The sequence below is a fragment of the Rhipicephalus microplus genome, chromosome 4, assembly GCF_043290135.1.
Source record: "Rhipicephalus microplus isolate Deutch F79 chromosome 4, USDA_Rmic, whole genome shotgun sequence".
Lineage (NCBI taxonomy): Eukaryota > Metazoa > Arthropoda > Arachnida > Ixodida > Ixodidae > Rhipicephalus > Rhipicephalus microplus.
The window spans coordinates 51,793,176-51,807,125 of record NC_134703.1 but is presented as its reverse complement, the minus strand read 5'-3'; positions in this window follow the sequence as shown (position 1 = coordinate 51,807,125).

The following is a 13,950-nucleotide window of genomic DNA, read 5'->3' as shown; positions in this document are numbered from 1 at the left end:
CGTGAACTGCACTCATCGCGTACAGTCAGCCGTCTCGCAACGTTTATAAAGACATTGTCTGCATGGCTGCAGAAAAAAGGGTTAATAACGTATTGATAGCTGTATGTTTGGCAAAAACAATAGTTGACAATTCAGAGTGCTCTATATGATACTAGTCCAGAGCAGTGGGCCATCGATACAGTTTCGAAGATGTTTGTTCAGCAAAAAGATTGCCGATCCAGAGTGCTCACCTTGCCATCAGAGCCTTAACGATCTTCCACTGCATCGATGTAGGAAAAAGAAAGTGTCAGCGCTTTACAGCGCTATATATACGCGCCCTACTATGGGAGAGCTATAAACTGCCCCGGTGAAACGATACGCATTTCTGGGTTCTCCAGGGCGAAAACTTGCGCGGCTGTGCGCAATTATTTTAACAAAACTGAACAACTAACTGTGTTTAGAAAAAAGTGGGTAAGGATTTAGAGTACTAGGTACTCTACTATGGGAACAGTATGAGACAACCGCACCGCTCTGGAGCCGAATGCGCAGGGGCGCAGTTACCTTGAGTCATCCTGAAAAGCCTCCACTCTTGATCCGGTTACACTGCAGAATTCTTCTGTCTACCAAAGTAGCTTTACTTAGCACCAACATAATAAATGTCGTAGTAAAAAAAGCAATCAAGCTTAACTTATTTTTTCAACCAAAAGATTTCAACAAGTCAAAAATGCTTGGAAAAGTGCTGTTTCGCTATCTCATCAGCGCACGTAATGTCACCGCTGCAGAATAGCGTACCTGTACTTAGAATGAGCATGACTGAGTTTTGCTGTCAGTTTAAGGGCTGTGAGCTTGGGCGTAACTGCCCTTTTCCTATTCCCGCCTCAGTTCTATTCTCATTCTAGTATGAAAGAGAAAAATGTTACCAAACAGGTCAGTATAGTTTAGGTAGTGAGAGCTGTGCATGTATTCATTGTTCGTATCTGTTGATATTTGAACTGCTTATGATAGTGTATGCTATAGCCTTAGAAGATGTCGATACTTCAGAAGCCCCCACAAGAAGCAAGCATTAATGGTTCTCTCGGCATTCAAGAGGTATTGCCCGTGTTACACAAAAAAAGATGCTGTACTCAATCAATTGCATCGGGATTCACCAGACGTATGGTGTTTTCTCATCGGAATAACTAAAAAAAAACGCTCTTTTTTCGCTGGGTCATTCTATCACTGTGGTGATTTAATGCTCGCCACACGCAAGCCCTCGTAAACGCCAAAAGGAGGAATTCGCTCGCCGGCACTTGTTCCACGGGCAACCACCGGCCAACGAAAACACCAGTCTGCTTGCTATGTAGGTGGCTTAGAAAAAAGATTCGCATCGCTGCGGTGCGCTGACGAACTAGCGCCTGAACAGCGAAGGCATGCCATACTCTCGTTTGAGCCGCCGTTGCTATATGGACTTCTCGCTAAGCGCCGCTTAAAGTATACTGGTATACGCATAGACTTTAGCTGCATACGAGCGCGCTCTAGGCGCCTTATCTCAAACTCTTCGGTCTTGGATAAGTATATAACGTGCGGGACTGTACGGACGACAGAGAGAGAGGCAAGGAAAAGCAATGAAAAGGAATCGTATGCTGTAATGCGCTGGCGTGGAGACATGAGGGTCGAGGGTCCCAGCCACCTCCCGCTCTCACCTCCCAATGAGCCCGCAGCTTGGGAGCTCACTTGGTATTCTCGGCGTAGAAGTGTCAGATGCGGCCATTAAACAAGGTCTACTTCGTCGCGCCGTAAGTGCCGCGCGAGCGGACTCCCGAAGCCGCGGACCGGTACTGACCACTGGCGTAGCAGAGATAAGAAGAAAGCCGAGTGAGCGCGCATAGTGTCGCTGCTGTACACTGTGTGCGTCAGTTCACGCAGCCGTGCACGTCCGGAGAGGCGCGTATATATGCCTTCTCCCCGTCGCCCTTCGGTGAAAGCGGCGTCGGCGTACTTTGTAGTCGGCTTCACCTTGTTGCCTCGATGATTTACTGTCGAATCGTGAAGAAACTGAGACTGAGAAACGGCCCGTCGTGTTCTACAAATTCACTGCTCCGGTGGTGGCGGCTGTGGCCAGTAGAGCTAAGTTCCACTTGTTATTCTTCTGTTTGAGTTCTTGTTCTGCAGGGACAGTCGCTTTTCCTTATCGCGGAAGCGCGTTCGCTGCCTTTCCTTTCTCCCCATTTTTACAACTTGGTCGTAAAGCGGGACCCGCTGGAAACGAGTGAGGGTCTGTGGTCTACTAAAAAACACGCTCTGCACCGTGCATGCTGATGACGCCTGCCCGGAGGTCTTGCAGCTCGCCGGCCTGTTGGCCACAAGAAGACGTTCGCTTTCAATCTCGGCGCCTTGTCGCGGTTTCGCTGCTTGACCATCAAATCCGGACTATGTGGGTCGTTACGTATGGAGACCTACAGCAGCCCTCTGTGGAAAACGCAGACAAGGCAAAGAAAAGGAGGAGGAAAACACACTGGTTGGTGATTCCCGGTGTTGATAAACCACGATACGCTCACAATTTGACAAAGGAACTGTGCACACAGCTGAACATTTGTCAGTTTTATTTCTTGAGATGAGGACAAAACACTCGTACATTTTTTCTTGCTTGGTCTTTGGAGTGTGTGCGAGTGTTGTGCTAAAGGGTAAGATAAGAGATAAGTATTTCAGATTCCTTTTTTGATCCCTTTCTTTCAATGCGGAAATGAGCACACCCCGAAAAATAATCTTTGCGAGTGAACTCTAGCGCCGCCACTCTGATTTCGGGGAACTTACACAAAATACCTCTATTCCTGTGTGTCTACAATAGGAACATATCTACAATAGGAAATATCTCTACAATAGGAAACATGGACAAAGAAAGACGCAAGAACGATGAGTGGCCTAGTGATCATGCTACAGTGAGTGGCATACTTCTTTCGTCTTCGGTCTTTTTGCGCAAAAAATGCGCGACGTTAATCTACAGTGCACGTAAAGAGCCAGAAAGTCGTATGGTTGGTGTTATGCAAGAATCGTTCAAAGACTATGAAGAGTTTTTCTATAAACATAAATCACAACATATCGCAGAGTAATTGATGATTAGTGGAGTGAAGCGTACATCCATCAATCCGTGCGTCCATCCATCCGTCCGTGCGGCTGTCCGTGCGTCCGCCCATGCATCCATTCATTCATCCGTGCGTCCGTCCTTGCGTTCGTCCTTGCGTTCGTCCATCTGTCTGTCTGTCTGTCTGTCTGTCTGTCTGTCTGTCTGTCTGTCTGTCTGTCTGTCTGTCTGTCTGTCTGGTGACTAGCCTGAGCCACCGCAGCCCTCCGCACTCGCCACTACAATTCGACCACGCCCCACCATCGCTCCGACACGGCGACGATCCAGAAGACATAGAGGCACTCGTTCCCCGCGCATCAAAGGTGACGACGAGCACGAGCCGCCATGGCCCTCCGCGCCCACCGCTCCGCTTCGTCCGTGCCCCACCAACGATCTGACACGTACGGCGACGATCCAGGAGACTGAGAGAGTCAATCGTCCCCCACAGACCGAGGCACAGCCCGCGCAGCAGCCAATCGGACAGTAGCCATACAGCGCCATCTAGAATATCCTCACTCAACTATGAGACAGCGCTATCTATTATAATGCTCTTGAGATAAGGTCGGTTACGCCTGACGCAGGACAAGGTTAGAGTAAGGGAAGCTTCACGCCTAAAATAAAGGCTTTAAAACTCGACGAATTAGAAGACATTCTTCATTGTGAAGTCAACTCTTTCACACGGCACTTTTGTTAATTTAATGTGTGTATGGCGCTCACATGTAAACTGCACATCATGATTCACATGAGTATAGCGCATCATGACGAGGGCACAAAAGAGAGACACAGACACGCACAACACTAACCTGCAAGTAATGTTTCATTTGGGATAACACATGTTATTTGTACAATACTCATAGATCAATAGAACGTAGAAAACAGCATGTGTTACCGCAAATAAAACATTATTTGCAAGTTAGCGCTGTGTGTGCGAGTGTCTCTTCTGTGTCCTTGTCGGTGCGCTACACCTATTTGAATTATGAACCCCAATCAACTATAGCCCAGCAGCGTGCCTTAGCAAGCCACATCGTGAACAGCCGTAGCGCGTCTTATATATTTATTTGCAAGATCATCAAATGAACAAAGTTTCTGTATTTTGATGTGGAAATTGGTTTATCAAAAGCCAAGCAGGTGCGCTGTGCAGGATACCCATTGAAACTAATACAGGTGTTCTCAAAAGCAGCAGACGTGTCAATACAAAGAAAGGAATTTGTCCCAATAAAAAAGCTGAGTCAGTGTTCTGACCTTCCACTCTGTGTTGGGGAAGGCGTGGTAAAAATAGGGAGATGGTTTGATTGTGAGAATGGAGGAAGCGATAAGAGAGAAGTTTGAATACCCAAGCACTCTTCACAGTCCTTTGCCGATTTCACGCTATAAAAAAAGAAAGGAAGTTGACACCTTTGGGGGTCATTCGACTGACGACGAGCGTCAGGGGAAGGATCCATCAGTCCTTTTTTTTGTTGATTGTTTTCAGGAGAAGCACATTCCTCACGTCCCGTACATTCATAATAAGATCCTGCTTAATGTGCTGAATATAGCCTGGAAGAAGGATATTTTGCTTCTGTTTTCCTGAATGTAGCCAGCATTTAAACCGCACCTAACGAAGGATGCACTGTCTGCACGCCCATTAGATGTAGGTAATGACGAGTGTACGCTCCATTCAGTCTAAATCTGTGAAGCAAGTTTGTACTGCCCCTTCTCATGGTTGGCGACGGGCAAGTGTCAGTAGAGTTCATGAAGAGGTTGGTGATGACTCTTTAGGAACAGATATTCAGCGGCATTCCGAGATGCATGCATAAAGGCACCCGTGTACATGATGCGTCGCTAGCACCAAGAAGCTGTGCATGCTCTTATCCTATTATCCTAAGCGACATATTATTGCGATAGGAATTACATGGACACCCTCGGCTAGATTTTGCCGCCGGTGTCGGCGCCGACATCGGCGTCGATGTCATGCACGATATCTGTATACGTATCTATATTTATGAAAACACAAGAAAGAAAAAAATCCAGAAATAAACACTCTGGCGCGCGGAATCGAGCGTGGGACCTCTATGTTGTTATGCCAGCGAGTCCTCGTCAAACGTCCGTGCCTCTGAAAAAGGCAATCTGGGTCAAGGCCAGCCCGCAGTCCGCCTGACGGGAACAACCCAACGGCGTGAACACGCGCGGCGCCTCTCTGGCCCACGTGCATTGAGTCAGCGGCGCACGTGACAGCGAGCCGGCGTCCTCGTGTCTGGTGGTCTGACGCATTGCGCGGCGACCCCATTGGAGGAATCTGCCCTGACGACCAACGGCGCTTCTAATTGGACATTTTGGTTAGACCCGGTGCCTATAAAAGAAGCCCTGCGGTGCGTCGCGATCGGCGGTCCTATGAGAGAGGAGTCCCCATGTCGGAGAGCCGACATGTGTGTGAGTCGGCGGTCTTAGGCGAAAAGCTGACCTATGTGTTAGAGAGGAGAGCTCGGCTCTTCGAGTCTCTGTCAGCCCCAGTGCCGAAATTGTAACGCCTCTGTATATATGCTGTACATAAACCTTATTTAACTCACCGTCGTCTCGTCCGCTCGTCTTATCAGCTCTGCGCAGAAGCAGTCGCGAGCTGAGAAACATACGCTACCAAACGGCTGGTGACCTTCCCGGCGGAGTTGAAAGCAGTGGCGCCTTCGGGACCGTGTTGGCGTCGCCGTCTTTCGCAACAGTGGTGGCTTCGGTGGGATCGGTCCGTCGTTCGCAACAGTGGTGGCAGCGGTGGGATCGGCCCGCTTCGCAACAGTGGTTGGCAGCTGTGGGATCGGCCCGCTTCGCAACAGTGGTTGGCAGCTGCGGGATCGGCCGGCGTCAACGACATCGATGCGGTGAGTGCCTGATGTTTTCTCCTCAGTTCACCAGACTACTCTAGCTCAGGTTGTAGTAGTTTAGAGAAGGGCTGTGTGAAGCATTAGAGTGAGCTTTGATCGTTTCAAGCAAAGTCGAAGTGCTTTGAAACCAAAGTTAATGCGGAGGGGGTAAACACGGGAGAGTGAAAAATTGCTTGCGCGTCTTGCTAGTTGACTTATAGTGGGTACGGCAAGTAAATTGTTAACAGGGGCAAACAGCAAGAGGCTAGTGTGAACGATGGAGAACCTTAAAGTGAAGGAACTCATCGAAATTTGTGAGGAACTCGGCATTACTTTTGGCCGTGCGAAACGAAAGCAAGCGATCCTTGAGATCATGAAGGATGAGGGAGTGTCGGCTGAGGAAGTCGATGAGGCCTGGGTGGATATTAAAGCACGCCGTGAGGAGGCTGAAAGGCGAGAAGTAGAAGCTCGCGAACGTGAGGAGGCTGAAAGGCGCGAAGCTCGCGAACGTGAAGAAGCTGAAAGGCGCGAACGTCGCGAGCGCGAGGAGGCCGAGAGACAGGAGCGCCTTGAGATGAAACGACTAGAATTGGCAATCCTACAGTGTTCGCAGGCGCCTAGCGTAGCTTCTCCGACGATTCAGGTCAGCGGTTTTAGAATTCGTGACCAACTGCCACCGTTCGTAGTAGGCGAGGACATGGCGAAGTATATCGTCAAGTTTGAACACGTCTGTGAGCGAAACGCTTTGGAGCGGTCTCTTTGGGCGCGGAACCTGCTAGCTCTTCTTCCCGGCGAAGTGTCCGACGCGATAACTTGCTTGTCGAGGGAAGCGTTTGAGAGCTATGACGAGGTTAAGGAAGTGCTCTTGAGACGTTATAAGTGGTCACCCGAGGCTTTCAGGCAAAGGTTCCGGTATGCTAAAAAGGGGAATGAGTCACACGTTGACTTCGCGTTTCGTCTTAAAGCCGATTTGATTGAATGGCTCAAGGGCGAAGGTGTTTATGACGACCGCGATAAAGTGGTGGAATGCGTTGCATTGGAGCAATTCTACCGCTGCATCGAGGAGGATGTCAAACTTTGGCTGCAGGACAAACTTGGTGAAGTACAGCTAAACAAGGCAGCAGAGTTAGCTGAGGAGTATTATACTCGCCGAAAGTTGCATAGCAGGGCAGTGCGCGTTGAAAAGGATGAAAGAAAAGAGGGCTTTTCAAAGAAACCTGATCAACGGAAACCCGCTCCGCACCGTAATTTTAAAAAGGACCCATCTCTTACGAAGGACACTGTAGAGGAAGGGAAAACAGAAGCGGAAAAATCGAGTGAGGTTTCTAAACAACGCACTGATACCACACGGGCGTTTGAATCACGGAAGCCACTAATCTGCTACAACTGCAAAAAGGAAGGGCACATCGCGAGAAACTGTCAGGAAAAGTTTGCCTTCGCAACAATCCGAGAATCAGAAAAAAACCTGCGGTTGTTGGAGCCGTATCTCCAAGAAATTAGGGTGAATGAGAAAACGTGCCGAGCACTTAGAGACTCAGCGGCAACCATGGATGTTGTCCATCCTTCATTGGTGTCTCCGGATGACTTCACAGGAGAATGCGCGTGGATCAGGCAGGTCGCCGAGGAGCAGAGTGTTCGCTTACCAATCGCCACGGTTGTCATTAAAGGCCCGTTCGGTGAGCTTCGCACCGAAGCGGCTGTGTCTGCCGCGCTAAATGATCGTTTTCCTTATCTTTTCTCCAACAACTCAGAGCAGCTTCTCAAAGAGCAGGGCAAATCGTTCTTCCCCAACTTAGCGTGCATGGCTCTCACGCGATCGCAAGCGCGGAAGCTATCGCGGCAGCTTGATCTGGTTCAATGCGGTGAACTCTCAAGTGATCTTGTCGGCGGCTCGACGGAACCCCAGAAAGGAAAGTTTCCGCATGAGTCATGTGAGCAGTCACGCGAGCGGCCCGTCGCCGAACCGACCGACGCGGTTTCCGTAGAAAGGGGAGACGACATGGCGCCATTGAGTCAGAGCGAGAGGGTTGCAACGCTCTCGCCTGTAGCGTAAAGTTGGAGCGAGCTGCCGAGAGTTGATCGAGAGACGCTCATTCGAGAGCAGCGTGAGGATCTCTCGATTGAAGCGCTAGTGGAAAGCCACAAAAACGCGGCACAAGTGCTGTCGAAGGAGCACTACGAGAAATCGGCAAAGAAACGCGCTTTTGAAGTTGATAATCAGGTAATGCTGCTGCAGCCGTCCAAAAGGAACAAGCTTGATGTTGATTGGGAAGGGCCCGCCAAAGTATTATCGAAGCCTTGCGATACAAATTATGAAGTGAAATTAGGAAGGCGGCCGGACAAAATTTACAACTTGATGAAACCATACGTTCAACATCAAGCGGTCGTAAATCTGTTGTTGAATGCTTCAAAGGAAGAGGAAGCAGAAATTTTGAGTTCTAGTGAGGTAATTGAAGGGGGATCGAAAGTAATCCGGGAGCAGATAAACCTAGAACCTAGCTTAAGGGAAGGAGGACCTGAGAAAGAGGACCTGAGAAAGATTGGTTCCGAGTTTGAAGACGTGTTTTCGGACCGCCCCGGAAACACGAGGGTGATCGAACACGATATCGAGCTAAGCGGTGAGGAGTCAATCCGTAGCAAGCCGTATCGTTGTTCCCCTGTGCAACGTCGAAAGTGTGAGCCGCTCTTGGTGCCGCATAGGTATCGTCGCCTAAAAGTGGCCGGTTACTGAAGTGGAGCATGTTGCTCCACAGCGCAACTTTGACGTTCGCTATCAAAAAAAAAATAAAGGAAAGGTAAACGCTAATGCAGGTGCATTGAGCAGTGCGTTCCAGCTAGTAACTTCTCAAACTTTCGGTTTCTGGCTGGCGATTCGGGGCAAAATTTTGACCTCATCACGACCTTGGCTGAGCGCTCTCGTTCAGAGTGATCTCAAGGGGCCAACTTTATGTGGTATTCTAATTCGTTGCGTTGTTGTAATTGTGAAAAATTCAAATTCTTACTTTAGGAGTCTTGTGTCCCACATGTGCCTCTTGATGTAGAGGGAACAAAATTCCGGTAGACACGTAGATAGGTATATGTTGTACTATACTTTGTCTGGTGTTCTGTCGGGTGACCGAGGGCACTTGCTTGTGTCGTGTGTTGTTTGTTGTCGAACCGTTCTTAGCAAGTTGCAGAACCATCGACAAGTGCTGAAACCGAAGATGGTCAGAAGAGAAGAGCGAAGTTGGCCAGCAAGTTGTGGCGACAAGCCAGTGGAGCTGGGATCCGTCGTCAAAAATGGGATGTGTTTCCGGAACAGTCTGGAGCGGTATTCTCCCCATGGCCCTGGAGACGAACCTGGAGGGACCTGGCGAACGAGCGCACCTGACATCCGAGCCCCGTGGAAGCAGCTCGTCTTTCCGGTGCATTGTCTGGCGGCGGGGGTGCTGTTATGCCAGCGAGTCCTCGTCAAACGTCCGTGCCTCTGAAAAAGGCAATCTGGGTCAAGGCCAGCCCGCAGTCCGCCTGACGAGAACAACCCAACGGCGTGAACACGCGCGGCGCCTCTCTGGCCCGCGTGCATTGAGTCAGCGGTGCACGTGACAGCGAGCCGGCGTCCTCGTGTCTGGTGGTCTGACGCATTGCGCGGCGACCCCATTGGAGGAATCTGCCCTGACGACCAACGGCGCTTCTAATTGGACATTTTGGTTAGACCCGGTGCCTATAAAAGAAGCCCTGCGGTGCGTCGCGATCGGCGGTCCTATGAGAGAGGAGTCCCCATGTCGGAGAGCCGACATGTGTGTGAGTCGGCGGTCTTAGGCGAAAAGCTGACCTATGTGTTAGAGAGGAGAGCTCGGCTCTTCGAGTCTCTGTCGGCCCCAGTGCCGAAATTGTAACGCCTCTGTATATATGCTGTACATAAACCTTATTGAACTCACCGTCGTCTCGTCCGCTCGTCTTATCAGCTCTGCGCAGAAGCAGTCGCGAGCTGAGAAACATACGCTACCAAACGGCTGGTGACCTTCCCGGCGGAGTTGAAAGCAGTGGCGCCTTCGGGACCGTGTTGGCGCCGCCGTCTTTCGCAACAGTGGTGGCTTCGGTGGGATCGGTCCGTCGTTCGCAACAGTGGTGGCAGCGGTGGGATCGGCCCGCTTCGCAACAGTGGTTGGCAGCTGTGGGATCGGCCCGCTTCGCAACAATGTCGGGAAAGCGAGGCGTTAACCACTGAACCACCGCGGAGCACATCCTTCACCGTTCAAACGGCAAGCTACTTATATCTACCTCTTACCGCTGCTGACTAGCATCTCGGGGGAGGGGGATTGTGTTTTTGGCATTACCAGCTGCATGGCGCAATGAGCGCGCATCGCCACATCGCGTGGCGGCGCCCGCTCTAATCTCCTACGCGTACTTTGCCCGGCTTAGGGAAGGGGAGCGGCGCTCCCTCACGCGCCGTTCTCTCGCAGTGGCGAGAAGGGGAAGTTCGTACGCCTTGGCTTGCCTCGGATTTACCTGGAACGAATCTTCTGTAGTTACCGGGTGCAGAAAGGTCGCTGAAATTACTGCAGCCTTCGTTTGCGAAAAGCGCGCGCTTTTCAGACACAGCATAGTAACAAATGAGATGCTTATTTTTTTAACAACGAAGCTGTTAAAGCTAGTCTTAATTTGCGCACACGGCCTATATAAACCACCATAATCAAAACAAGATATCTGCCACCAATATCGGGTAAATCGGACTACTCAGCGATGGCCCACTAAAACTAATGAAAAGAACAGTAAGCCCAACAAATGGTTTCGAAGCGATGGCAGCGAACAGAGGACACCGACTACGTATACCGAGAGTGTCGTTCTCTAATACTAGGGAAAGGCAAAGGCCATGGCGGCTGCGAGAAGGCCACGAAATGATTGAAGGCCTTCGCCAGCGACAACGTGCCCCTAAAGATGTGCGAACACCTGATTGCAGCTCCGGTTTCTCTCTCTAGCGTTTGTACATGGACGTCGTGTTTGTGATTGTATAAGTTATTTAAAGAGGAGACACAACATTGAAACAGCATAGCATCGCCTAGATAAACACTATAGTAATGACATATCAACAACCCAGTAACCACCTGGCTCCTCTAGTCAAGGTTAGAAACAACTAGATTAGTATGCAAAATTGTCTGGCTCGTTTTTTTTTTTCAAGCCTGGTGCACTTCAGTGCAAGCTTCACTATTTTTAAAGGAGAAATGTTATTCAAAAACTCGATGAATTAATAATTCAAACAGGACGTACTGAAATACATTTCAGACAATTTAACTCATTATCGTGATAAACAAACCACCAGGCCTGCGTCACAGTCGCAACGAAAGCTGGAAGAGTGGCCTTTCGAGTGACCATGGTTTACTCTCTTGGGGCAACTAATGCATGTACAGGTGTGAAGCGTCCGCTTCGCCATTAAACATCGTTACTTTTACGAAGTAATAAAACCCTAACTATGTCATACTTCATCTTCCTGTGGGAAAGAGTGGTACCAGTTTCAAATTTGTAAAATATTTTGTGCGTTTGTGCTGTGACAAGTGACGACGAAGAATTTTGGCGGAGGCATTTGTAATGAGTTGGCAGCATTCAATCACCCACTCGTCGCGCAATTAGCATTGTTTGACACTTCGTTGTAATTTGTCTTTATACCATGCCATATGACGTATCATAACGTGATACTCGGCGCGACTTCACGCCTGTATAGGGTCTCTTTGAGAAGCAGTTTCAAGCACCGGTGTGACACTCTTGAGACAACTTGTACAAGTACATATGCAAGGTGCCCGCTGCGTCGAGGAGCAGCGTCAGTTTTTTTTTTTTTTCAAGTGTGAAAGCCCCAACTATCCCATTATTTGTCATTCCGCAGAAAAGCTTGGCACCCGCTACGCGTGTGTAGGTCATTATGGGCCATTTGTGGGTGCTGTGGCTGATGACGATGTTGAGCCCTTCGTAAAGGGTTGCAGGCATTAAAAGACCTATACTCATCGCGCAGTTCACATTGTATGCTAATAAGGCTGCCGTAAGGGCTAGTTGGTACGTCTTCATGCTTGTTATGTGCAGCAGCGTAATGAGAAAAAAAAACAGAGACGGCACAGAGTGATGCGCAAACTAATAACTACTTAATTTTGATCGCGAACAGTCTTTTGATCGTGAACAGCTGAGTTCCTTTTTTTGCCGTTCATAGCTCATGATTTAAACAAAGTAGTTGTCAGTTTTGCGCACCAATCTGTGTCGTTGCTATTTTTTTTCTATGCCTTGCACCACAGAAAAAGCACCAAGCATGATCACATTGTACGACGCCTGGTTTTCCTTTGCGTTTCAAGCACGCTACTTTACGTACGTAAACGTGATTCATTGCCTGACGTTAGGCCAATATAGGGTATTGTTGTGAAAGAGTTTCAAGCACGAATGTGATTCTGTGGAAGAACACTCGACTGCCACGTAGACAACCCGGGTTCAAATACCAATCTGATCCTAGACCCTTTAAGACACCGAAACGCCTGCCTTTGTGACTCCATAACAGCTTTCGCCGTTAAATAAAACACTGCAAAGTATTCTTGAAAGCAACATTCGCCATCTCGGAAGCTTAATTACGCAAAACAACCGTAAGTCCCTCCCCAGTGAGTGAGATCACCTCCTTTTCACCGAACATGTCTTGATGCAACTGGCGAACCAAGTTCACCTTCCGTCACTTGCATCGCATGCTTTTCCATGCTGATGCGAAGCTTCTTCCTTGCTTGCAAAAGAACCGCCGCAAGGGCTGAAAATGCCCACATAATTACAAGAAGACAAAGTGCTACCACTACAAAGAAACACGGCCGCTCACTCTGTCAAAGGGAGAAAGACACTGAAGAGGTCGCTCACGAAACCACTCATATAAAAGCGCGGCCACTCAAGTGGCGCACTTGAGCGCCGGCGATCATCTAAAACGAAGCAACGCGAAAGGCGCGAAGAATTAGCGGTCGATCCGCGAGGGGAATAGAAAGCAATAAATTTCCCAGCGTAAGACCGCGGTTCGCCAATGGCCATCCTGCTCAGATGTGGCGTGAAGTCAATTAATTATTTATAAGAGCCAATCTATTGAGTCGTGACCAGGTTGTTTCCGATCTCATTTGTTAACCACGACCGCGGGAGGGCGCAGTGTCTGCTGGCTGTTTGAAAAGCCCTCATTGCAAGCACGACACGACTCTCGAGGCAACAAAAGGACATTCTGGTAGATACGCTAATTCACTCACTCGCTAATTTGGAATAGCTCTTAAAAGGGCATTTCAGGCTGGCTTCCTTCGTTTTCTTGTGATAGTAGAACAAGGCGAAGTGAACATCGTATAGAGCGAGCAATAGTGTATACAGGCGTCCTCGATATGTTCATGTAGCGCAGACAGAGATGTACGCGTAATGACTTGGAAAAGTGCGCTGGAATGAACCTCTCAGCTTCTGTACGTTTGTCTTGAGCACGAACGCATGGTTCCCTGAGTCTTGCTTTACCAGGAGAAGGTAATAAACAAACCTGAAAAAGCGGCCACGTATTTGCGTGCTTTTCTGCAAATGTCGTCGAAAGACTCTTCTGCTGGCCTTCTTTTGTGCATAGCGTCTCATTTTCAATGCAGCCTAAAAAACACTATAGGGTCCTGATAATTACGTATCTATGCAGTTTCTGCATAAAAAAACACACTACTTCAGCATTATGCATTGATGTGGCGCCTCGAATATGCGATAAATTTGCTTTTTCATCAACAATGTTCCCAAGTACACGAAGGCAGCCACCAAATCAAGATGAGTGGGCTTTGAGCACGGGTTTAAACTTCGTTTAGATGGCTGAATCGTATGACGACAGACACAAACAGACCGAAACTTTAGCGTTCAAGTACGCCAAGAAACACTATCATCTAACAAAAAAAAATGCAGAGGGTAAGTGTTTGACCGGCTATCACCGCCCGAATTTCTCTTCTCACTTCCCGTGTGCCGAAATCACGGCAGAGTAGCCCTCAATAGCGCTACACTCTTTCGAAATTGGCGTCATCCCTAACTTTTCTGCAGCGCGTC